The sequence below is a fragment of the Salvelinus sp. IW2-2015 genome, unplaced genomic scaffold (genome assembly GCF_002910315.2).
Source record: "Salvelinus sp. IW2-2015 unplaced genomic scaffold, ASM291031v2 Un_scaffold5360, whole genome shotgun sequence".
NCBI classification, from domain to species: Eukaryota; Metazoa; Chordata; class Actinopteri; order Salmoniformes; family Salmonidae; genus Salvelinus; species Salvelinus sp. IW2-2015.
In genome coordinates, this window is record NW_019946625.1 from 4,110 (window position 1) to 29,115 (window position 25,006).

Consider the following 25,006-nt stretch of genomic DNA (forward strand, 5'->3'; position numbering starts at 1 on the left):
AGTTTACMAAAGTGAAGCRTTCCTTCCATGCCTGTCGTTGAAAATGACTTCCAACAGAGGAGGGGGATTAAAATAGCTTGGTGTCTCTGTGGGCTTCGCAAAACTTTTCAGTCAGTCAAGTTTGGTGAATAAATGGATGGTGTGAGCTCTGACAGCGAATGGCTTGGAATCTGGGCCATTGGTCTAAATTTGAGGGAGCTTCCTACACAACCAGCCCCCGTCCAGTTCATTCTATCAGGGCTCCTCTCTCTCGCTTTCTCTCTCTCTGTCTGTCTCGGTCTCTCTCTGTCTCTGTGTCTCTGTCTGTCTCTGTCTCTCTGTGTCTCTGTCTCTCTGTCTCTGTGTCTTTGTCTCTGTGTCTCTGTCTCTGTGTCTCTCTCTCTCTCTGTCTCTGATGTAGTATGTAGGTCATAAACTGACATCTTTGGAAAAATCAACCCCCTTAGAAATCAGATATTTTCCACACCTTATGCAAACATAGATACCGTAACAAACATAGCTAGATGCTTTGGCTTTCTAACTGGATTGCATAGGCCGGGGCCTGCTGTTGTGAGACAAAGGCTSAAATGTGTATATACCTRTACTGTAACTTAACCACTTGTAATTGATGTGGTAAGGGTTCACATTCAACAAACACCAATCATTCAGAACTGATGTTTTTGAGGATTTMTGTTACTTTTTATTGAAAAAGACTAAACAAAATTGTCACAGACATAATAATAATATTATTATCAACAACTGCAATATTAATATKTATCTACAATATAATTCACAAAATAAAAAAAATCTGTACAACTTCTGGTTTGTGCAGGACATTATAGGAAGACTCTGATAGAAAAATAGACTCAAAAGAAGAAGATGAAAGGTACATAGAAGGGAAGAATGAAACGGGGCCGCAYCWGTGACTGACCTGGCATCACCGTATGACAACCCAATACACACAAACTCTGTCATGGGGATGCAGTGTATCAGACCTCCATGGACATTCTCTTATATATCATCTGAGACACATTTTCTTATGAAGAATTTGCTAACAATAAAAAAYAAAACATTTGTATTTGCCTATGTTAATKACATWGGCAATAAAAAGTGACACTTTTSAGCAAGTTGCAAACAATTTCAACACTAAACGTACATTCGGAGTAGAATTTGTGCATGTCTACRGTAACAAATTGTGAAGATTYGTTAGGCCTACTGTATATAGCCAGAATAAAAAGCTCCATATTTTTGTACGACTATAACTCGTCTAGTGCGTGTGCRTTAGTGTGTACGTTTGTGTGCCTGTRTGTGTGCACACATTTCTGTCTGCCTGTTCAGCTTTTGTGTGCCGCACTGTCTGTGTCTGAAAGATAAGAGAACTTGTCCGCCTCATACTCTATGCMCCATGCCTTAAAGCAATGTGACAACACAAAGTGCTGGTCCTTTCAGAAGTGACAAAACAACAGCTCTGCTCCCTCTTCACAAGACCCAGCACACACTAGTCTTCCCAGCTTACCCAGACCTCGGGCAACAGCACTGAACATTGTGGGAGGTAACCTCTGCCTAAGGAGACTAATCACACACAGCAAAGTAACACGGTTTGTAATGTCCCCAGTCAGACAAGGCCAAAACACTGATCTAAATACACAGTAGTAGTCGACATTATATGAGAACAGATGGTTTCAAATCAACAACAAAAAAAGAACAGATGAAGGTTTTATGTACATTTGGCTTTACGCAGAAAACTGAATAAAATGAAAGGTTTCTACAGTCAGTGTCATGGAATTGAGGAGGGGGGGGGGTGTCTCTTGAAGAGGAAAGTGCACTGTAGCTTTGGATAACTGATAACACTGATAGAATCAGGTCTTTCTACATGGTTTTCAATTAAATAAGTACCTCCACATTTTTACTGTTATTCAAAATGGATACTTTTAATAGACAAATAATACATTTTGACTCCTACGTTTCATTCTAACCGTACAATATGTAACTTAGCAGCACTTTATTACCTACATTCGTCTGCCCACTCCCTTCCAGCTTTCTAGCTCAGGGTGTCTGGATCCTGAGGGTCTGGCCTGACACACAAGCCCAGGCTGACATACAGAAGGAGACAGAGATATGTTCAAAAAGATGGGAACCAAGTGTTCTAAACCAATTCATTCAGGTCCATAGATGCGGTAAAGGAGTCAATGGAACGCAGATGTGTTCGTGAGAGTCTCCCCTTTCCACAGTGGGGTCATATTAGTTTTGTAGCCCAAACAGTTCGGACACTACAGATAGAAGTTGGCACATCAGCATTACTGACTTCAGACAAGTCCCGTGGGGATTATGGGGGTCGTAGAGCAAAACGGAGATCACCTAGTGTTTCCATAGAATGGTCATATTAGTTTGTAGGCCAAACCATTCGGATGCTACAGCCGTTTTAGTGAAAAGACCGATTTTCGGTCTTACAAAAAATGTATCTCTAGTTTAAAGTGACTGATTTTGATGTGGATTTGTTTATTGTGTTACTTAGATTGAGACACAGGTAATTACTTAGATTGACGCAAGGATTAAGTCCGATTTGGATATATTTGGCTATTTTCGTAGAAGTCGTAGAAGTTTAGAAGAAGTGACTGCTAAATGCTAACTCCTGTTCGTATAAGCTGATAAGCATAGCTAGCATAGAGAAATTTGTGGTGGTAGTCAAATTTGTTTTTTACTGTAATGCAGTTGATTGGTGACGATGACATCAACATCCATACAAACAATATACTCTGATTTTTACCTCAACATAGTGTGAAATACAGTGCCTTCAAAAGTATCACACTTTTTCCACATTTTGCTGTGTTTAGCCTGAATTGTATTGATACAATTTTGATTTTGTCTCTCTGATCTACATACAATACCCCATAATGTCAAAGTGTAATCGCTGCCAATGGTGATTCTGAAATGTATTGACTCAGGGGTGTGAATACTTGTAAATTAGATATTTATTTATTTAATTTTCAATAAATTAGCAGACATTTCTTAAACAAATTTCACTTTGTCATTTTGAGGTATGGTGTGTAAGGGAAAGGGAAAGCGTAGATGGGTGAGAAAAAATACCTAGTAGATGGGTGAGAAAAAGTAAATACCTAGTAGATGGTGAGAAAAAGTAATAACTAGTAGATGGGTGAGAAAAAACATATATTTCATCAATTTCGAATTCACGGCTGTAACACACACAATGTGGAATAAGTCAAGGGGTATGAATACTTTCTGAAGGCACTGTACTCATAAATATTGCCTTAATGTAGGCACATTTTGCTGGGGGGCAATGAGGAGACTCGGGAAGCTTTTCCCCCACGGCTCTTTCCCCTACACATTTCCATGGCAATTCCATTGTTTTGGTCCAGTTCAATTGACCTATTAACACATCTATTCAGTGGGAGTTCCGTTTGAATTGAATCAATCTTATCCTTCTTCATCTCATCCTAGGTCAGTGTTTACCTAAGTAGGGATTGCTACCTCATGTGTGGTTGCCTGATTTTAAAATGGGGTCATGAGAGAAACTGAAATAAAAATGAACTAAATCGTGCTCGGTTCATAGAACCGGGGTTACGTCAGTAACCTCCGTTTGGCGCTAGATGTGGTTGTAATAAACAGAGCGGTTTGTGTTTTCTTCCTACAAATGAGGCTCTATCTTTTTAACCGTTTAAGCTACACAATATTATGAACCCATCACGGAAAGATAAGACTCTCAGGAGCACATCCTGTATGTGTCTTATGTTTCCTTCTGACCAAATCAGCGCAGGAACTCATTATGACAAAGACCAGGCACTAAATCAGACTGGGTGAAAAGAACATAGTCAATGAAATGTTCTTTCTACACACAGAAGATCATGCAGAATTATTGCCTGGTGAATTCTGAACTTCCCAATACATTTTCTGATGCATTTCAGTCACTTCAAACTATACTTCCTTCAAAAGTACTGTCAGACTGATTTGTAATAGACTGTCATAGCCCAAATTTAAATAGTAAACATTGGCCACTGATTACATCACTTTTTTCACACGGTGGGGTCGTGGGCCAAAATATCAAAATGGGGTCGCAGGCCAAAATATCAAAATGGGGTTGCGGGCCAAAATATCAAAATGGGGTCGCAGGCCAAAAAGGTTTGGGAACCCCTGTACTAGGTACCCCTGGACGCTGAATGTATCTTCCTTCCGGTTTATATGACACCTCTTGCACTGTGAGCTGTTTTAAAGCCAAATCTCAAGTGATGGCTCATGTTACTGAGACTTGCGTTAAGGCTCACGTTGCGAAAGACGCTAATAAAGATGTAGGATCTTAATTTGACCACTCTGTTGTCGCTGAAAATATTCCTGCGCTGGAGAAATTGCAGATGAGCTTGGCGATTTAAATACATTCACTGAAAACCCGCACTAACACACGGTTGGCTATATTATCAGTATTGCACTTTTCATGTAGCCTAACCACCATATCAAGCAACATTACATTGGCGAAAAAGAGTAAACACTCAAATCTGGTTGCTGCAGGGATTATTTTGCTCGGCGACAATACGGTCAAATTAAGATCCTACATCTGTACTAAGACAACAAGAAGATGCATAATGTACAGTACCACACTAATATTAGCTTTGCAGCGCTAGATACACAACATGCACAGAGTGCACACCCCACACACCACCACACACACACACACACACACACACACACACACACACACCACACACACCACACACACACACACACACACACACACACACACACACACACACACACACACAACACACACACACACCACCACACACACCACACACACACACACCATAAATGGGGTTGTTTTCATGGGAAGACTACCTGTTGGTAAAGTGTGCCAAATTAGTGGTATTACATGTAATCTTCAAAGATTCTTTTCAAAGGGTGAAAAATGTAATATACTTTTTGTACAGAGATTAAGCTGTGTATACTTTTTAGATTGTAAAACTGTGCAACAGTACAATTGAGAAATAACTACATGCTGTAGCTACATCTCTTGGCATCTAACTGACACAATCTTTTACACAAGAAAATGATCTCTTCCCTTTTTGTTCTGGATAACATACGTTTCCTATATTCCACCGCTTTTAAAGGTTGAGAACACAAACGGACAGGCTGGTGACTGGGAATGACAACACTCTTCCCTGCTACGAACACTATCCCTCTCCAGCCACCCTGAATAGTCCAAGTAACAACACTAAGCTAATTCACTAAGCTAATTCAAAATATCAGGGCAGCTCATATTTACAAAATATGCAAATAGAAACATCTCTTCGTTGTAGCGTTTACAGCGATTAAACTGTCAAGCTGTAGTATATGTAGAATATACTAACTCCACACTGTAGTATACTGTAGAATACTATACTCCACACTGTAGTATACTGTAGAATACTATACTCCACACTGTAGTATACTGTAGAATACTATACTCCCACACTGTAGTATACTGTAGAATACTATACTCACACTGTATATCCTGTAGAATACTATACTCCACACTGTAGTATACTGTAGAATACTATACTCCACACTGTAGTATACTGTAGAATACTATACTCCACACTGTAGTATACTGTAGAATACTATACTCCACACTGTAGTATACTGTAGAATACTATACTCCACACTGTAGTATACTGTAGAATACTATACTCAACACTGTAGTATGCTGTAGAATACTATACTATACACTGTAGTATCCTTGATCGTGTAGTACTTACTACAGAATTTTGTAGTATACTGTAGAATACTATACTATAACACTGTAGTATCCCTCGATCATGTAGTGCAAGGACCATAAACTAGATTCAGTCGCGGGCTGATTTTTTCTTGAGCAGAAGGTTGAGGGGCCAGAACATAATTACAAATAATTAGCAAATTGGTCGCAAGAAGCCCAAAAATATATGATATTTGACTAAAACATAACAATTTCAAACTTTGCTTATATTTGTATAGGATCATGTGTCTATTACGCGTGGGAATAGTGGCAACAGATTTCTGAAATAAAAAATAACTTGTAACTGATTCCTGGTGTTTTTACAGTCTTTTATGTCCAACAATGAAAATGCTAAATAATGAAAACTTGGGGGGCCAAATAAATTCGGCCCGCGGGCCACTAGTTGGGAAGCCTGATGTAGTGCTTACTATATAATTTTTTCTTGTATTGGTATGCTAATATGGAATTTGCATATGTCCTGCACATTCCCTTCCCCACACCGCCAATTAGTGCCACAGATAGACCACATATAACAAAAGAGAATAAAAAAGGAATAAAACAAAAATATATTTAGTAAATACTAAGTATACTACAGTAATGTCTGCAAAAACACTATAGTAAACCTACAATATACTACAGTAATGTCTGCAAAAACACTATAGTAAATACTACAGTATACTACAGTAGTGTCTGCAAAAAACACTATAGTAAATACTACAGTATACCACAGTAATGTCTGCAAAAACACTATAGTAAAACCTACAGTATACTACAGTAATGTCTGCAAAAATACTATAGTAAATAGTACAGTATACTACAGTAATGTCTGCAAAAAACACTATAGTAAAACTACAGTATCTCCAGTAATGTCTGCAAAAACACTATAGTAAATATTACAGTATACTAGAGTAATGTCTGCAAAAGCATTATAGTAAATACTACAGTATAATACAGTAATGTCTGCAAAAACGCTACAGTAAATACTACCGTATACTAGAATAATGTCTGCAAATACTATAGTAAATACTACAGTATGCTACAGTCAAATCCGCAAAAACACTACAGTAAATAAATATAGTAATACTACTAAAGTATAGGTATATATAATTTTTCATGTGGAATGTCTCAATGTGACAAATTTCTAATGTTCTCATGCTACTTTCAAAGGCTCACGCATAAACACACACACACACGCACACGCACACACACACACACACACACACACACACACACACACACACACACACACACACACACACACACACACACACACAGTATAAAATGCTACCTAACCCGTCTCATTCCTATAGTGCCACGGGCCAGAAGAGCCATCAACTCCTCTCAGTCAATCTACCATCGCCTCCCACCAGATGAGGGACTTGTGTGAAGAGAATAAATAATATGCATCATTTTCTCGGTCTGTTAATTCTGTATTCACTTGTGCCTGAGTGTCTTCCTCAGAAAATGACACTCACCTCACAGTCAAGCCATCCTGCAGTAGTACAGAAAGCCGTTAGGAGCAAAGGTCAAACCTATCATAATAGTATTTCATGTAGTATTTCCCCCTAACATCTCTGCAGTCATATTTCTGATTCTCGTCTTAGAGCCTTGCTTCTGAAGGCATCGTCAGACTCCTGGTATCCTGATTGTGTTCAGAATGTACAGAGACTGTGTCTGTGTTTGTCTCCTCCAGTGTTGCATTCTCAATGCCGTTCTCATAGCACCCTGATCCCCATTTTTACCTCCTCCTTCTCCCTCCCATCCTCCTCTTTCTCCTCATCAAACGTCTCCTCCATCTCCACTTTTTCAAGGGCCACCTCGTTCTCATAACAGAAGGAGTTGGAGCAAGAGACCAGAGACTTCTTCTCGGCCAGGTCCCTGGCACTACACTGGGGCGTGCTGCTCACCTCGTAGGTCAGCGCGAGTAGTCCACCTTGTAGTAGTTATTCTCCTCGAACAGGACTGGCTCGAAGCGGTGGCCCCAGAGAACCTCGCTGGCCACGTAGGAGCTGCGGCACTGGGTGGTCATKGCCGTGGCTTCCACCATACCTTCCAGGATCACTACCATCTCAAACTGGGACGTTTCCAGCTCCTGCTTGCTCATCTCGTACAAGGGGCTGTCCTCGTCAATCTCGTGGACAATGGTGATGGGCGACACCAGGAAGACGCGGTCGACGCCGCTGTCGAAGCCCACGTCGATGTCCATCTGGTCCAGGGGGATATACTCGCCTTCGGCCGTGGTTCGCGACCTGAGGAGGTGGGCGCGCACGTGGGCCTCCACCAGGTGGCTCTTGCGCAGGTTCCCCACGCGCCACATYAGACACAGTTTGCTGTCCCGCATGGCCACCGTGGCGTAGTGGCTGAAGAGCAGCGTCTCGTTCCTCTTCTTGGGCTTGGCCATCTTAGCCATGACGGCGCCAATGATGAAGGCGTCGATGATGCAGCCGAAGATGCTCTGGAAGACCACCATGAAGACGGCCACRGGACACTCCTCRGTGACGTAGCGGTAGCCGTAGCCAATGGTGGTCTGCGTCTCCACGGAGAAGAGGAAGGCGGCGGTGAAGCTGTTGACGTTGGACACGCACATCTGCGTCTCGTTCTCCAAGTCGCCGTAGGAGAGCGCTACCAGCCAGAAGACGAAGCCGAAGAAGAGCCAGGAGAGGAGGAAGGACAGGCAGAAGATGATCAACATCCATCGCCAGCGGATGTCCACACAGGTGGTGAACAGGTCGGCAAGGTAACGCTGGCCCTTCTCGCTCATGTTGATGAACTGCACGTTGCAGTGGCCGTCCTTCTGGACGAAGCGGCTCACAGCCTGCTGCTGCGCCGCGTGAACCTTGGCCACCGTGCCGTTGGCGTAGCCGTTGGGCACGGCGGCGATGGCGGCCAGCTTCATGCCRTCTTCCTCGGAGGAGACAATGCTGTAGCGGTGGCTTCGCACGCTCCCCATGGCTTCCCCCTGGGAGGAGGAGCAGCTGGGCCCAACCGCTGCTTCTGCTCTGGAAAACAGTCTGAGTTTTTGGTAGAAGCGTTGGAGAAACAGTTTTGAACGCTYGCGGGGTCCCACTAAGACAGGAAATGTGGAGTTTAGGACGATAGGGTCCTAGGGACTTGGATGGGGAAAAGCTGCCCCTGCTGCTGTTGCACCTGGGCTTCTCCAGAGGAGAGCTGTGCYGGCGAGGGGCCTGCTCAGTCCTCCTCTCKYATGGGTGTCTTGGACCTCATCAGTGAAGTGGGCTGTGGAAAGGACAAGCAAGAAGAAAAGTCTGTGTTAAGACTAATGGAACCACGAGGACAGATCAGCGGCGTTCAACCTATTGTCTAAATGATGCATTCAACACTCAAAGCTGCCAGCACCACAACTTGACAATTCACATGGAAGTAAATACATTCTACTGTACATTTTAGAATATTTAAGTAAATGTTGGGCTCAGGGATTGGAGACATGATACAGACATTTTTTATTCCAGTTCTGTGGCAGCTGACAAGGTAACAGATCCTCTCTGCTCTGCTTAGTGCTCGTATTAATTAGGCTAGACCAGCCAATTGAAAGTCACATTACAGATCAGGTTCATGTTAATCAAACAAGTCATTGGAGCACAAAGGAACCACTATGTGTGTCCATCACGGAAGGTTGGGCACCTGAATTGGGGAGGACGGGCTCATAGTAATGACTGGAGCTGAATCGGTGGAATGGTATCTTATACATCAAACATATGGTTTCCAGGTGTCTAATGCCATTCCATTCGCTCCGTTCCTGACATTATTATAAGCCGTTCTCCTGTGGTGTCCATGTATGTGGGTTTCTGCAAAAAAGATCAGTGATCATACCTTTTCCCAATATCTTTTTACTTGATATTTTTCTATTTACATAGTGCTAATGTCCAATGCTTGTCCACCACTGTAAGAGTTAAATAGACATATTTTAGTCAATATTTTCTGTGGGATCTTTCAATGATCTACTAGGGGAATAGAATAACACCTGTTCAGTTTCTTCTTCTACTCTTAACTCAACAACTTCTATAACGTAATCATGTAATCAGGTTTAAAGGGCCAGCCTGTAAACAAGCTCTATACAGGATGGTCTCGTTTAAAGCAACAATAACCTTGCAGTGCATGCAACAGAGCAACAAGGACAACTGAACTAGAAAACCAAGTAACTATCGACTGCATTTGTGTGGCCTGAGAGAGTCATTAGAATGCACCACAGGGTATGAATTATTATCTGCCGGCATACTTCCACCCTAATGCCAAAACAACTAACAGTGATTTGTACCACTGTCACAGAGAGAAGGTCAAGATGTCATTTGGYTGAAGTCCCGRSTGAGAGGCAGTCGGTTGCACACTATGGTTATTTTGGTTGGCCCTTGCGGGTTGAAAAGACACATTTGTGTCTCGTTATGAGGTGTGATCTGTCTTGTCCAATGAAACATATTGGATAGTGAATACGTGTCCGCACTCTCAAATTCCCTTGGCGTAAACGCTTGGTWTTTAGAGTAGGCTATTACCAACTGATTTACACTAAGTAGGCCTTTTGATTGTAAAAGATAAAGGCTCTAAAGTAGAAGAAATCAGTGTGTATAATTTAATTAATTTAATTATCCCTTGAAAATATTGCACTCTTTACTGAATGTGACTTTGAAAACGCACAGAGGTGCGTTCAAGACAACAGGGAACTCTGGGGGGAAAAAAGGCATCCAACTTGGAATTCCAAGTCGGGAAACTCAGGCATCTTTTTAGAACTCAGACTTTCCYACATGAAGATCACTGACATCATGATTTTTTCCCAGAGTTCCCAGTTGTCTTGAAAGCTCCATCTCATCCAAGTCCCTCATCTCTGTTTTGCTCATCCAGTGATGTCACTGTCAGGTTGACTAGGAATAGAAACTAGTGTTGATCTGCATGATGTATTATTGGGAGTTTGGGGCTTAATTTGTTATAACTCCTGGGGCGCTATGCATATATACTGTTCCCGCCGGAGACTGGGGTTTAGTCCCAAACTCCACCTTCCAAACTATCCCTCCCACCTTTCTGATCCGCCTTTTAATTTCATATACAATACTCTCCTTCAACAAAAAAATAATTAAAAAGTATTTAGTTTAAATGGACGAAGTCCTACTTAAATGTAATTTATCATGATCAATCCATCATGTTTGTGTTGAACACAATAGACAGCTGAACTCTTGAGATACCACAGATCAGTGAAACACCTGGATAAAAACAACAAAATAACAATTACTTGTATCTATTTTTACATCTGCATTTCATGAGGTTATCGGTGAATATTTCATGTAGCAACGTATGACCCATAGCCAGGCCTACTATCTGAGAGAGATAGAGGCTGGTTCACTGTGAATGAGCTTCCTATGGGACGTCCTAATCTTCTCCAGCTAACTAACTACACACCCACACACAACACCCTATTACAATTAACAGGCCAAATCAGACGCAACCACCTCATAATCACTATGCTTCCTTGCTATCTACAAGTAATCTGGCCCCACTGACCATCTACCAATACCTGTGTTGTACCACAACACCAACACCACTAAATGCATTGACTCAAGGCTAAAACAAAGGTAATGATGAAAGGATAAACCAATGGAAAGATATCCTGTATACACACTGACATAATATGACAGACCAAGAACATGAACATCCGACACCGGCAAAGACGCTGGCTACAGTATCAAAGTGATACTGAGTCCTAAAGGTCAGGGACAACAAATAAGACGTCTGGAAATCAACAGACAGCACGCCTCAGTTACACCCAATCTGTTTCCTCAAATGAAATCTGTCATTGTGAAGTCCATTCATTAGATTCCACATCAACCCTTATCTAACCAGGTCATCAGAGTGACTGTGTGCACTGCTTAGCTGCACCACACAGACTGCAACTGTTATTTTGCCTGCGTGCAATTAGGACAGCACCAGCTGAGACAGATGGAAACTGGTTACATAAACCTGCTCGTTTAAAAAAAGATATTATTGCAAGAATAGATCAATCATTTCTATCCAATATTCAGCAGCACTGCAGCACCATTCATTATGGAATGACCTGCTACTATGGGATGTCAGGGTTGACAGTTGGCTTTAATTCATTGTTTGAATCATGTTGTCAGAATAACATTATGATTGAGATAAATATTTTTTCCTAGTCTACTTTAAATTCGGATCATAATCAAATAAGTGTAGCCTAATATATTTAGGTAGGCTAGGCCGACTGTCATAATTCATGCATAGGTCTATAACGGCCAATGGAATAATCAAATAGAAACACACTATAAGAAACAGCGATGAATAAACACTGATCATTAATTAATATATATATATATTTATTTATTTATTTCTGAAGCAATGGGTGTAGGCTACTGGGCATAATCATATCAACCTGGGCTGGCCTACAGCTCCTTTTTTCCTGCGTGACAGGTGCACTAAAGGAAGAAAGTAACGGTTTATGTTTAGTTGTCAAGTCAAAACACCTTCCAACTGATAAGGGAGCACTACCTCGGCTATTCATTGGAATGAGTAGTTAAATTTAACATACTGAATCTCGCTGACGCATCGATACCCACACAATTAGTAGCCTATAACCCACAGAAAATTAAATTAACTCCATAACTCTCTGAAGTATATCGAAAAAAGTGCTTGTTGAACACTATAAATATGAGACAGCCTCCTCAAAGACAGTAAAACTGAAATAAATAACAATATTTTTGCATAAACACTGTCTGGGCCTCTTTGGTTATATTTTAGATMATCACTCTTTGTAGAAATAAAGTAGGCTATGTCCGGTTCAATTTGTAGGCTAACATTATACAGAAGACTCGTTATTCACGGTTGCACCGTTATTCCCACGTAGACTACACCGTTAGAACGAAGTAACGGGACATTGTTTACCTGTTGATCTGTCGAGAGCAAATCAGCGGTAATTTATTCTAATACATCCCATGCATCCAGGTAGGTTTTTGCGTTAATATCCATATTTGGGTTCCACCATTCATATTTGATATCCGGATAGACATCGTAATTACTGCCATCAACCTCTTCAGCAATCACTGAAGATACTTTGCTTTGCACGGGCGGACTTTGAAAACACATGTGCCGATCCCCCGCCCTGTCGTTGTAGTCGACCAATAGAAAGCTACAGCGCTTGTTTGGACTCCAGCATCAAATAGTTAAAAATGGTCAAAGCCCATGCGCGCACACGATTATAATAGACTGATAAAAGGGCTATTAAAAATAATACTACAATTTTGTTATAATATATATTTAAAAAAAATATGCTTTATTTTAATCAACCTTACACTAAGTAATAGTTTATTAGGTCATCTTATATACTTTGAGTATACTAGTCTACAGTACAGCACACACGCACGCACACACACACCACACACAGTGAACGCAAGGTGGTGATATAGAGGTACWGGCGCAGTAGTCAGTGATAACTAACAGCTCTGTGATTTAACCCCAGTGTAGAATGTGATGCAGGTCGAATTAAACACATGGTTTAGCATGGAACTGTAAATATATTGCATATTACTATTCACTACAATCCACAATAATCTTCATCTTTTTGACTTTCCAATAAAGAAACATGGAGGTATTTTTGTATTTGAAAAAAACTTTACGACCATCACATCAGAAAAAAGTATATTTATMTTAAATTTGGTGCACAGCCTGTCCATCACAACAAAGACGTTCAAATGAGGCCAGACCTCGGACGTCAGATGTGACTTTAACAACGTACGCTTTGTTTATTTAACTGATAGAAAATAACATTTAGTTAAATTATTACATTCATAAAGGAAATAACAAAGGAGTATAAAATATTATATAAAATAGTTATTTACAATGAAACTACCCTATTACACTTACTCAAGTCCTTTACTGAAGTCCTGTGTGATAATGATATATAACATAATTTAACAATGTAGTTATCTGTCTCTGCTGTTTTGGGATTATCACAGCGTCATCAGAGCCACGCCTCCTGAACCACCTCCTCACTGACATCAGCCAAGGACTCTGGAATTTCCTGCTCGATCTCACAAACGGCTGCTGCGATTGGCCGATAGACTCCGTGGTCGGCGGTCTCCCCCTGTCCCCCTCCTGGGCGTGACCATGGGTGTCTGCACCCAGGTGGTCTGATGAAACAGGGCATAGTCTACCTTGTAGTGCCTCCTCCCACCTGCACCATGTCCTGGAAGCGCTGGCCCCAGCGGATGTCCGCCGGGGTGTAAGACGTGCGTGTCTGGTGCAGGATTCCTGTGGAGTCACCGGTGTAGGTGAAGGACACTACCAGGTCAAAGTCCTCCTCCGTCAGGCTGTCCGGACCCAGGCTGTAGAGGGGGCTCCCAGGCTCCAGCTTGTGAACGATGCTGGCCGGGGTGGCCAGGATGAGGTGTCTACTCTGGATGTCTAGGTCCTGGTAGGTCACGGAGATCATCCCAGAGGGGTGCTTCGTGGGGCGGACCAGCTGCGCCCGGGCGGTGCCTTCCAGGATGTGGTTCCTGCGGAAGTCGGCAATTCGCCACACAAGGCACAGGGCGCCGTCGCGCGCGTTGACCACGGCGCAGCTGCTGAAGCCCACTGTCTGCGCCTCTTGCTCGCGCACGCCATTTTGGCCACGGTGATGCCGTGACGACTGTGGTCGATGAAGCAACTCATCAGGGCCTGGATAGTCATCACCACGATGGCCACCATGCAGTTCTCCGTCATCACCCGGAAGCCGTAGCCGATAGTCGCCTGGGTCGACATGGAGTACAGGAAGGCGGAGGTGAAACTGCGGACGTTCGCCACACACGGAGCCGAGTCATGGTCCTCCAGGTCTTTGTGGACGTAGGCGATCAGGAAGTAGAGGACGCTGAAGAAGAGCCAGAGAGGACGTAGGAGAGGCAGAAGATGAGGAGCATGACCCTCCAGCGGAGCTCCACTAGCGTGGTGAAGATGTCGGCCAGGAGAAAGCTCCACTGGCCGGGGATTGGTGGAACACCACGGGGCAGCTACCGTCCTTCAGCATGTAGCGCAGCTCTTCTTCCCTCCCTCGGCAAGATCTCCTCTGCCATGGTGTGTGTCGTGATGTGGTGGGTATCAATGATACACTGCTGCTGGTCCATGCCTGGACTTATTTTGACAAGGGCTCTTGTGCCGTGCCTCCCCCTGAAAAATATATATATTTGTGAGGTTAGTGTGATTAGTAAAACAAAAAATAATATATACTGTACAGTCCTATAGGTAGAAATACACGTAAGTAAACCGTTTTTATTAGGTCTAGTTTAGTTCTTTTTACAAGGGTTTAGGTTAGGAAAGGATGTTATTGGTGAGAGACCATCTCTATTACAAGCCAGCTTAATGTCATCAGGTTCCTCTGTTTGTTGAAGAGAACCCTCCATGTTTGAGTAAACAGGCTAGGTCACACTTGCCCGAGGCTATCAGCACTGAATGACCGTGACAATGTCATGCTGTGAAAACACTTTATTATCTTGTTGGCTGATTATTTACGAGAACTGTGATTTGCTACAGGGAACACAGTAAAAAGCTGTGCGATTACATTTAACGATAGTACAAATTATATCCCATTCATTAATTTCAATAAATATTTTCCATAATTTTACAGTAATGAAGACAGGATGAGTCAAAATGAAAGGCAAAATGAGATGTTGACAAATTAACATGCCTTTGTGAAACTTCATGTGGAAATGATTGCTGTAACAAGACAGCCAAAAGGAGAGAAATTCTGGGTTTTCCCTTCCTTTGTTTTGCTTCACTAGTCATCCTAGAAAGTTCGATTAATTTGTCCTAACATGCTATACACCCACAACACATGCATTGCCTATTCCCATTGGCAACAAAGTTTGTCATTTCAACAGTTGTACTTTCCTTCCATTGCAGGTTTCTCTAGACGGCCTACTTTTCCTTCATTGCAGGTTTCTCTAGACGGCCTACTTTCCTTCATTGCAGGTTTCTTCTAGACGGCCTACTTTCCTCCATTGCAGGTTTCTCTAGACGGCCTACTTTCCTCCATTGCAGTTTCTCTAGACGGCCTACTTTCCTCCATTGCAGTTTCTCTAGACGGCCTACTTTCCTCCATTGCAGGTTTCTCTAGACGGCCTACTTTCCTTCATTGCAGGTTTCTCTAGACGGCCCTACTTTCTCTCCATTGCAGGTTTCTCTAGAAGTCTACTTTCCTTCATTGCAGGTTTCTCTAGAACGGCTCACTTTCCTTCATTGCAGGTTTCTCTAGACGACTACTTTCGCTCCATTGCAGGTTTCTCTAGAAGTCCTACTTTCCTTCATTGCAGGTTTCTCTAGACGTCCTACTTTCCTTCATTGCAGGTTTCTCTAAAGTCCTACTTTCCTCCATTGCAGGTTTCTCTACGAAGTCTACTTCCTCCATTGCAGGTTTCTCTAGACGGCTACTTTCCTTCATTGCAGGTTTCTCTAGAAGTCCTACTTTCTTCATTGCAGGTTTTCTATGACGGCCTACTTTCCTTCATTGCAGGTTTCTCTAGAAGTCCTACTTTCCTTCCATTGCGGTTTCTCTAGACGGCCTACTTTCCTTCATTGCAGGTTTCTCTAGACGTCACTACTTTCCTTCATTGCAGGTTTCTCTAGACGACCTACCTTTCCTTCATTGCAGGTTTCTTCTAGACGGCCTACTTTGAAGAACTGGAGCCTTCTTCATTGTGCCCTCAAACTTGATCTAGTGACTCTCAATGTAAACATTGAAGAGTTTTCTGGTATAACAAGCCTTATACAACCTTTCCTGGTTAGTTCACCGTGCCATCTTACTGACCTAGTACGGATTCTATTATACCTCACAGATCATCAGTAAAGGAAATAGACCTTAAATCCCTCACCTAGTCCAAGTATTGATCCTTTCACCCTTTGATCTATATCTAGGCATTATCAGAACACATCTATAAAGATTCAACTAGGATTTAGGCTGGGTGGGGAAAGAGTCATCATTTTTTCTTACCAGGAAAGAACCTCATTTTAATAAGACAGACTTGGCCTGTCTGATTAAAATGTTTTACCCTGCTCTGTCCCAGAACAATGGAAAACAGAGCAATGTGCATGTCTATTTAACACACTGCTACAATTAAGATTACTTGAGGTAGATGACACACTGAACTGAGAAGTTCAGTAAACCTGTGTTTCTGTCTCAAGCATCATTATAATATTACATTGTAGTTTTTGTTTGTTTTTACTTACAAGTTACAACTTCAGAACAGCTGAAGCTACGCCTTTCGTTAAATAAACCTACTTCCGGCGCCGAAAAGAGATTGGCCGCCCGCTTCGTGTTTCTTGGAAAATATGGCAGTATTTTGTTTTTTTACGTGTTATTTCTTACATCGGTACCCCGGGTAATCTTAGGTTTCATTAGATACAGTCGGGAGGAACTACGAATAACGATTAACCCCGGGTAATCTTAGTTTCATACATACAGTCGGAGGAACTACTGAATATACGATTAACGTCAACTCATCATCGTTTCCTACCCAGAATATGACTTTCCCGAAACTGGATCCAGTGTTTTGCCTTCCACCCAATACAATGGATCTCGATCCCAGCCGGCGACCCTGTGCGACGCCGAAAAAGGGGAAAACGAGCGGTCTCGTGTCAGGCTTCGGAGACGGGCACATGCGCGCTCCACTCCCTAGCATACTACTCGCCAATGTCCAGTCTCTTGACAATATGGTTGATGAAATCCGAGCACGGGTAGCATTCCAGAGAGACATCAGGGATTGCAACGTGCTCTGCTTCACGAAACATGGCTAACTCAAGGGCGCTAACGGAGTCGGTGCAGCCAGCTGGTTTCTTCATGCATCGCGCCGACAGAAACAACATCTTTCCGGTAAGAAGAGGGGCGGGGGTATGCCTTATGATTAACGAGAAGTGGTTGATCATCATAACAACACACAGAACTCAAGTCGTTCTGTTCACCTGATCTAGAACTCCTCACAATCAAATGTCGACCGCATTATCTACCAAGGGAATTCTCGTCAATCAGAATCACAGCCGTATACATTCCCCCCAAGCAGACACATGATGGCCTGAACGAACTTTATCTGACCTTTGTAAACTGGAAACCACACACCCTGAGGCTGCATTCATCGTAGCTGGGATTTTAACAAGGCTAATCTAAAAACAAAACTCCCTAAATTCTATCAGCATATCGATGTGCTACCAGGGCTGAAAAACACTAGACATTGTTATACTAATTTCCGCGACGCTTATAAGGCCCTCCCCCGCCCCCCTTTCGGAAAAGCTGACCACGACTCCATTTTGTTGATTCCAGCCTACAACAGAAACTCAAACAACAAGCTCCCGCGCTCAGGTCTGTTCAACGCTGGTCCGACCAATCTGAATCCACGCTTCAAGACTGCTTCGATCACGCGGATTGGAATATGTTCGCATCGCGTCAACAACAATATTGGACGAATATGCTGATTCGGTGAGCGAGTTCATTAGGAAGTTGCATTGACGATGTCGTACCCACAGCAACGATAAAAACATTCCCAAACCAGAAACCGTGGATTGACGGCAGCATTCGCGTGAACTGAAAGCGCGAACCACTGCTTTTAACCAGGGCAAGGTGACCGGAAGCATGACCGAATACAAACAGTGTAGCTATTCTCTCCGCAAGGCAATCAAACAGGCTAAGTCTCAAGTACAGAGACAAAATCGAGTCGCAATTCAACAGCTTCAGACACAAGAGGTATGTGGCAGGGTTACAGTCAATCACGGATTACAAAAGAAAACCAGCCCCGTCCGAGGACCAGGATGTCTTGCTCCCAGACAGGCTAACAACTTTTTTGCCCGCTTTGAGGACAATACAGTGCCACTGACACGGCCCCCTACCAAAACCGCGGGCTCTCCTTCACTGCAGCCGAGGTGAGTAAAACATTTAAACGTGTTAACCCTCGCAAGGCTACAGGCCCAAACGGCATTCCCAGCCGCGTCCTCAGAGCATGCGCAGACCAGCTTGGTGGTGTTTACGGACATATTCAATCAATCCTTATCCCAGTCTGCTGTTCCACATGCTTCAAGAGGGCCACCATTGTTCCTGTTCCCAAGAAAGCTAAGGTAACTGAGCTAAGACGACTACGCGCCCGTACACTCACTTCCGTCATCATGAAGTGCTTTTAGAGACTAGTCAAGGACCATATCACCTCACCCTACCGGACACCTAGACCCCACTCCAATTTGCTTACCGACCCAATGGTCCACAGACGACGCAATCGCAAACCACACTGCACACTGCCCTAACCCATCTGGACAAGAGGAATACCCATGTGAGAATGCTGTTCATCGATTACGATCAGCATTTAACACCATAGTACCCTCCAACTCGTCATCAAGCTCGAGACCCTGGGTCTCGACCCCGCCTGTGCAACTGGGTCCTGACTTCCTGACGGCGCCCCCCAGGTGGTGAGGGTAGGTAACAACATCTCACCCCGCTGATCCTCAACACTGGGCCCCACAAGGGTGCGTTCTGAGCCCTCTCCTGTACTCCCTGTTCACCCACGACTGCGTGGCCATGCACGCCTCCAACTCAATCATCAAGTTTGCGCGTGACACTACAGTGGTAGGCTTGATTACCAACAACGAGAGACGGCCTACAGGGGAGGGGTGAGGGCCCTCGGAGTGTGGTGTCAGGAAAATAACCTCACACTCAACGTCACAAAACAAAGGAGATGATTGTGGACTTCAGGAAACAGCAGAGGGAGCACCCCCCTATCCACCCATCGACGGGTCAGTAGTGGAGAAGTGGAAAGTTTTAAGTTCCTCGGTGTACACATCACGGACAAACTGAATTGGTCCACCCACACAGCAGCGTTGTGAAGAAGGCGCAGCAGCGCCTCTTCAACCTCAGGAGGCTGAAGAAATTCGGCTTGTCACCAAAAGCACTCACAAACTTCTACAGATGCACAATCGAGAGCATCCTGTCGGGCTGTATCACCGCCTGGTACGGCAACTGCTCCGCCCACAACCGTAAGGCTCTCCAGAGGTAGTGAGGGTCTGCAAGAACGCATCACCAGGGCAAACTACCTGCCCTCCAGGACACCTACACCACCCGATGTCACAGGAAGGCCATAAGATCATCAGGACAACAACCACCCAAGCACTGCCTGTTCACCCCGCTATCATCCAGAAGGCGAGGTCAGTACAGGTGCATCAAAGCAGGGACCGGAGAGACTGAAAAAACAGCTTCTATCTCAAGGCCATCAGACTGTTAAACACCACCACTAACATTTAGCGGCCGCTGCCACATACTGACTCAACTCCAGCCACTTTTAAAATGGGAATTGATGGAATTATGTAAAATGTACCACTAGCCACTTTAAGCAATGCCACTTAATACAATGTTACATACCCTACATTACCCATCTCATATGTATATACTGTACTCTATATCATCGACTGCATCTTGCCATCTTTATGCAATACATGTACCACTAGCCACTTTAAACTACTGCACTTTATGTTTACATACCCTACATGTACTCATCTCATACGTATATACCGTACTCTATACCATCTACTGCATCTGCCATGCCGTTCTGTACCACCACTCATCATATATCTTTTATGTACATATTCTTTATCCCTTTACACTTGTGTGTGTGTGTGTAAGGAGTAGTGGTGGAATTGTTAGGTTAGATTACTGTTGGTTATTACTGCATTGTCGGAACTAGAGCACAAGCATTTCGTACACTCGCATTAACATCTGCTAACCTGTGTATGTGACTAATAAATTTTGATTTGATTGATTTGAAAATACTCAGCACTTATTCCTTTCTTCACACCTACAGTGTGTTCATCATACTTTAAATGATTGAGCTAACCTGGTGACTATATTAACGATTAGTCAGCTAACAGGTGCCATTATATCGCAATAAAGGTGCCAATTCATAAGCAACTGAATTCTTAAACACTGTCAGTCTAGAGTCCGTTCCAACTTCTCTTTCCCTGTATTGAGAATAATTCTATTGGGTCATTAACTATAACCCTGAGCTCTGTGTAGTTATTAAGCTCTTTTGACTTTGACGATAAATTATTATCCTGCATTTACCACGAATAGCGTTCTCCTCTAAATGTTTCCATAAAAGTCCATCTTTACAGGGATACAATTAGATTCTGGCAAGTAGGTTGTTTTTCTACGTACCCAGGGTCAGATGAACTCGTGGATACCATATTAATGTCTCTGCGTGCAGTATGATGTCTCTAGCGCTAGCCTATGCTGCCATACCTGCAGACTTCTAGTCATTGCGCTAACGCTAGCTAGCATTGGCTCGCCAAACTACCTCTAACTTTGTTTTTCTTGACAGCACAAACAAACTCACCAAACAAACTCCCACTAATGCATACAATGACATGTTAAAAGGGATATTTACCCAAATTACATACTGGTTTCCTTACCCAGTAAAAAATGCTAATATCAAGACAATTGACTTGCATTGGATTTGTGCCACAAAAGCTAAGAAGTTTGCATTTGTAAATAGTGGTCAGGTAAACAAAACCAACGCATTGATTGCTGTCATACCTTGTTCATAGACTGCTTACAGCAAGTGTCAAGCTCAATCCACGATGGTCACTGATGAGTAAGGAACTCCCCACACCTGGTTGTTTAGGTTTAAATTGAAAGGAAAAAACAAAAACCAGCAGACACTAGGCCCTCCATGGAATGAGTTTGACACCTCTGGATTACAGGGTAAGGAAACCAATATGTCAATTTTTTATTTGGCTGAACTATCTCTTTATAATTTTTTATTTTATTATTTCACCTTTATTTAACCAGGTAGGCCAGTTGAGAACAAGTTCTCATTTACAATTGCGTCCTGGCCAAGATAAAGCAAAGCAGTGTGACACATACAACAACACAGAGTTACACATGGAATAAACAAACATACAGTCAATAACACAATAGAGAAAAAAAAAGTATATATACAGCATGTGCAAATGAGGTAAGATAAGGGAGGTAAGGCAATAAATAGGCCATAGTGGCAAAATAATTACAATTTAGCAATTTAACACTGGAGTGATAGATGTGCAGAAGATGAATGTGCAAGTAGACATACTGGAGTGCAAAGGAGCAAAAAAATAAATAACAGTATGGGGATGAGGTAGTTGGATGGGCTATTTACAGATGGGCTATGTACAGGTGCAGTGATCTGTGAGCTGCTCTGAGAGCTGGTGCTTAAAGTTAGTGAGGGATATATGGGTCTCCAGCTTCAGTGATTTTTMAAATTCGTTCCAGTCATTGGCAGCAGAGAAATGGAAGGAAAGGCAGCCAAAGGAGGAATTGGCTTTGGGGGTGACCAGTGAAATATACCTGCTGGAGCGCGTGCTACGGTGGGTGCTGCTATGTGACCATTGAGCTGAGATAAGACATTTTAGTTCTGAATATTGCATATGTACAAGCACGCAAAGTATGACTAAATATTTAAGATAATTGTTGATATCTAATAGATGTATGACCATGCTTCCATGTCCTTTAATTGCATTATAGTTACACATGCTGTCCTTTATAGGTAGACTCATCGATATGATGGTGATGCAGAAAGCACACAGCTTATTGAGTACATTTCCTAACAACTAACAGGTGACGCTGAGGTCAACTTCTCTGTTGTTTTGTCCCGTGGCTACCACCAGTGAAGCATGAGAGAACCCCTGTACATACTGTACATACTGATACTGTGTTTGACTGTGTGAGAGCAAAGTCTACCTTTAAACATATGTAATAAAATAATTAAAAAAGTGTTTCATCTAGTGGATTTATGAGCTTTATTGAGTCTGAACACTATTGCTTATCTCTGGTTTATAATCATAATGCAGTGATGTTGCTTAAAAGTTTATATTATATTGACTTTTTACAGTGCTTTTTGTAGAAACTACTTAAGCTGTTTTTTTCCACATTTATGTATCACTTAGCTGTAAAATACCTGTTTACGTAAAGTGACAAAGAATAACATAATGACAAAGCAAAAACATGTTTTTAGATTTTTTTTGCTACATTTTTTTCAAATAAAAACTGAAATATCAACATTTACATAAGTATTCAGAACCTTTACTCAGTACTTTGTTGAAGCACCTTTGGCAGCAAATACAGCCTTGAGTATTCTTGGGTATGACGCTACAAGCTTGGCACACCTGTATTTGGGGAGTTTCTCCCATTCTTCTCTGCAGATTCTCTCAAGCTCTGTCAGGTTGGATGGGGAGCATCGCTGCACAGCTATTTTCAGATCTCTACAGAGATGTTCGATCGGGTTCAAGTCCGGGCTCTGGCTGGGCCACTCGAGGACATTCAGAGACTTGTCCCGAAGCCAGTCCTGCGTTGTCTTGGCTGTGTGCTTAGGGTCGTTGTCCTGTTGGAAGGTGAACCTTCACCCCAGCAGTTTAAGGTCCTGAAAGCTCTGGAGCAGGTTTTCATCAAGGATCTCTCTGTACTTTGCTCCGTTAATCTTTTCGTCGATCCTGAATAGTCTCCCAGTCCCTGGTGCTGAAAAACATCCCCACAGCATGATGCTGCCACCACCATGCTTCACTGTAGGGATGGTGCCAGGTTTCCTCCAGACGTGGCYCTTGGCATTTAGGCCAAAGAGTTCAATCTTGGTTTCATCAGACCAGAGAATTTTGTTTCTCATGGTCTGAGAGTCCTTTAGGTGCCTTTTGGCAAACTACAAGTGGGCTATCGTGTGCCTTTTACTGAGGAGTGGCTTCCGTCTGGCCACTACCATAAAAGCCTGATTGGTGGAGTGCTGCTGAGATGGTTCTCATTCTGGAAGGTTCTCCCGTCTCCACAGAGGAACTCTGGAGCTCTGTCAGTGACCATCAGGATCTTGGTCACCTCCCCGACCAAGGCCCTTCTCCCCCGATTGCTCAGTTTGGCCAGGCGTCCAGCTCTCGGAAGAGTCTTGGTGGTTCCAAACTTCTTTAATTTAAGAATGATGGAGGCCACTGTGTTCTTGGGTACCCTTCCCCATATCTGTGCCTCGACACAATCCTGTCTCAGAGCTCTAAGAACAATTTCTTCAACCTCATGTCTTGGTTTTTGCTATGACATGCACTGTCAACTGTGGGACCTTATATAGACAGGTGTGTGCCTTTCCAAATCATGTCCAATCAATTGAATTTAKTACAGGTGGTCTCCAATCAAGTCGTAGAAYCATCTCAAGGATGATCAATGGAAACAGGATGCACCTGAGCTCAATTTCGAGTCTCATAACAAAGGGTCTGGATACTTACTGTATGTAAAAAAGGTACTTCTGTTTTTTATTTGTATTTCTAAAAACCTGTTTTTGCTTTGTTATTATGGGGCATTGTGTGTAGATTGATGAGAACAAAAAGATTTAATCAATTTTAGAATAAGGCTGTATTGTAACAAAATGTGTAAAAAGTCAAGGGTTCTGAATATTTTCTGAATGCACTGTAAGCAAAAATAGTTTAAGGTACTACTCTGTACTTTACTATTTATATTTTTGACAACTTTTAATTTGACGTCATTACATTCCTAAATAWWTWWTTTTTTACTCCATACATTTTCCCTAACACCCAAAAGTACTTGTTACATTTTAATGCTTAGCAGGTCATGAAAATGGTCCAATTCACACACTTATCAAGAGAACATGCCTGGTCATCCCTACTGCCTCTGATCTGGTGGACTCACTAAATACACATGCTTCGTTTGTAAATGATGTCTGAGTGTTGGAGTGTGCCCCTGGCTCTTCATAAATACAAATAAATAAAAAACGATGCCGTCTAGTTTGCTTAAAGGATAACTCCACCCAAAAACGATGTTTTGGTATTTCAAAATGTTTTGCTTGTCAGCAGTAAAGTTTTCAAGATATGTAACTTTCAAAATACAGAAATCATCCGGTATGATGCATTTTTGCGTTTTGTCACATGATGCATGATGCAAAATAAATCATACAGGATGATTTCTGTATTATGAAAGTTACATACTTGAAAACTGATTTATACTTTTACTTTGATACTTAAATATATTTAAAACCAAATACTTTTAGACTTTACTCAAGTAATATTTTACTGGGTGACTCTCACTTTTACATGAGCCATTTTCTATTAAGGTATCTTTACTTTTACTCAAGTTATGTCATGGATACTTTTCCACCACTGATTAAATGGCATCACAAAAAACTAATTTACAGCTCCTGTTTGCAACTGGTATTCATTTACAAGAAATAACACCTTGGAAAGATCTTCAGGTTCCAATAGCCTACAGTCGTCGCCAAAGGTTTTCGAGAATGACACAAAATGAGA

The 25,006-nt window shown here is 42.5% G+C and overlaps 2 pseudogenes; both read right to left on the reverse strand.

Annotated features, from left to right (window-relative positions):
* Window positions 1–6,594: 6,594 nt before the first annotated feature.
* Window positions 6,595–12,796, reverse strand: LOC112078172 (inward rectifier potassium channel 2-like; annotated as a pseudogene).
* A 564-nt stretch (window positions 12,797–13,360) lies between these two features.
* On the reverse strand, window positions 13,361–14,756 carry LOC112078173 (inward rectifier potassium channel 16-like; annotated as a pseudogene).
* Window positions 14,757–25,006: the final 10,250 nt, after the last annotated feature.